The sequence below is a fragment of the Cavia porcellus genome, unplaced genomic scaffold (assembly GCF_034190915.1).
Source record: "Cavia porcellus strain 051 isolate PalLab524CR breed Dunkin Hartley unplaced genomic scaffold, mCavPor4.1 scaffold_9, whole genome shotgun sequence".
Classification (NCBI taxonomy): domain Eukaryota; kingdom Metazoa; phylum Chordata; class Mammalia; order Rodentia; family Caviidae; genus Cavia; species Cavia porcellus.
In genome coordinates this window covers 74,939,933-74,942,302 of record NW_026947492.1, presented here as the reverse complement: position 1 = coordinate 74,942,302, position 2,370 = coordinate 74,939,933, and positions in this window count along the sequence as shown.

The following is a 2,370-nucleotide window of genomic DNA, read 5'->3' as shown; positions in this document are numbered from 1 at the left end:
TCTTCTTGATGATTTGCTGCATCCTATTTGCCAATATTTTATTGAGGATTTTTGCATCTGTGTTCATTAGGGAGATTGGTCTGTAGTTCTCTTTTTCAGCGGTGTCCTTCTCAGGTTTGGTACTAGAGTAATATTTGCTTCCAGGAAGGACTTAGGAAGGATTGCTTCTCTTTCAATTTCATTGAGGATTTTGAGGACTTCCAGCATTAAGTCTTCCTTGTATTTCTTGTAGAATTCTGCACTGAGTCTGTCTGGGCCTTGGCTCATCTTTGTAGGTAATAACTTAATTACATTTTCAATTTCATTAGTAGAACATGGGTTATTCAGCAGTTTTACATCTTCTTGACCTAGCTTTGGTACTTCATTTGCTTCTAGGAATTTGTCTATTTCTTCTGTGTTATCAAACCTTTGAGAGTAGATGTTTTTGAAATAGGTGTTGATGAGCTTCTGTAGTTCTATAGGGTCTGAAGTGATTTCACCTTTTTCATTCCTTATTGCATGAATTTGAACTTTTTCTTTCCTTTTTAAATAAGGTGGCCTAGGTGCTTATCGATTTTATTTATTCTTTCAAAGAAGCAACTCTTTAATTCATTGATTGTTTGGAGTGTTTTCTTAGTCTCTATTGAATTGATTTCTGCTTGAATTTTTATAATTTCCTCTCTTTTTCTGTCTTTGGGCTTGACTTGCTTTTCTTTATTTAGATGTTTGAGGTATAACATCAGGTTATTTATTTGTATTCTTTCTGTTTTTCTGATGTGGCAAATCAGTGCAATAAATTTTCCTCAGAGGACAGCTTTCATTGCATCCCACAGATTCTGGTAAGTTTTATTTTTGTTTTCATTTGCTTGTACATATTGTTTAATTTCCTCTATTACACACTGAGAGTGTGTTATTCAGTTACCATGTGTTTGTGGGATTTTTGCAGTATCTTTTATCATTAATTTATAATTTCATTATCATTGTTTGCAGATGACATGATACTCTACATAGAAGATCCCCTAAACTCCATTGAAAGACTCTTAGATACAATAAATGAATTCTGTAATGTGGCTGGATACAAAATCAATACTCAGAAATCAATAGCATTCCTATATATGAACAACAAAATCACAGAGAGGGAAATAAGAGAAACCACACTCTTCACATTAGCAAGCAAAAAAATGAAATATTTACGGATTACTCTTTCGAAAGAAGTGAAACACTTATACAGTGAAAATTATAATACACTGAAAAAAGAAATTGAAGATGATCTCAGAAAATAGAAAGACATCCCTTGCTCGTGGATAGGAAGAACAAACATTGTGAAAATGGCCATTCTCCCAAAACTGTCATACAGATTCAATGCAATCCCAATAAAAATATCATCAACATACTTTATAGATCTAGAGAAATAACTCCTAAATTTCATCTGGAGCCAGAAGAGACCTAGAATAGCAAAGGCAATTCTAAGCAGCAAAGGCAAAGCAGGAGGCATCACAATCCCTGACTTGAAGTTATACTACAAAGTAACAGTAGTAAAATCAACATGGTATTGGAATCAAAACAAAGCTGAAGATCAATGGAATAGATTAGAAGATACATCCACAACTACAAACACACTCAACCACCTTATCTTTGATAAAGGAGCCAAGCAATTTCACTGGAAGAACGACAGTCTCTTTAATAAATGGTGCTGCAAAAACTGGCTCTCCATTTGCCGAAAACTAAAGCTAGACTCATGTCTATCACCATGTACTAAATTAAAATCTAAATGGGTCAAAGATCTGAATATTAAAACAGAAACACTAAATCTATTGCAAGACAAATTCGGTAGAAACCTTGAAGACATAGGAGTAGGTAGAGAATTCACGAACAGGACTCAAACCGCATGGAAAATACTTCCCAGAATCAATAACTGGGACCATTTCTTATTAAAAAGTTTCTGCATGTCAAAAGAAATCTCCAGCATAGTGAAAAGAAACCCACAAACTGGGAAAAGATTTTAGTGAACTCTCTCTCAGACAAGGGACTCTTGTCTAAAACATATAAAGAATTTAAAAAAACTCAGACCCCCAAAATTCAAAGATCCAATCCAAAAATGGGCATCTGAGATGAATACACACTTCTCAGTTGAAGAAATACAAATGGCAAATAAATACATGAAGAAATGTTCATCATCATTGGTCATTAGAGAAATACAAATTAAAACCACACTGAGATACCGTCTCACTCCTGAAAGAATGGCCAGGATCAAGAAAACCAACAACAACAAATGTTGGAGAGGCTGTGGGGAAAAAGGAACTCTCCTACACTGTTGGTGGGAGTGTAGACTGGTACAACCTTTGTGGAGGTCAGTCTGGAGATTTCTCAAAAAGCTGGGATTGGAAGTCC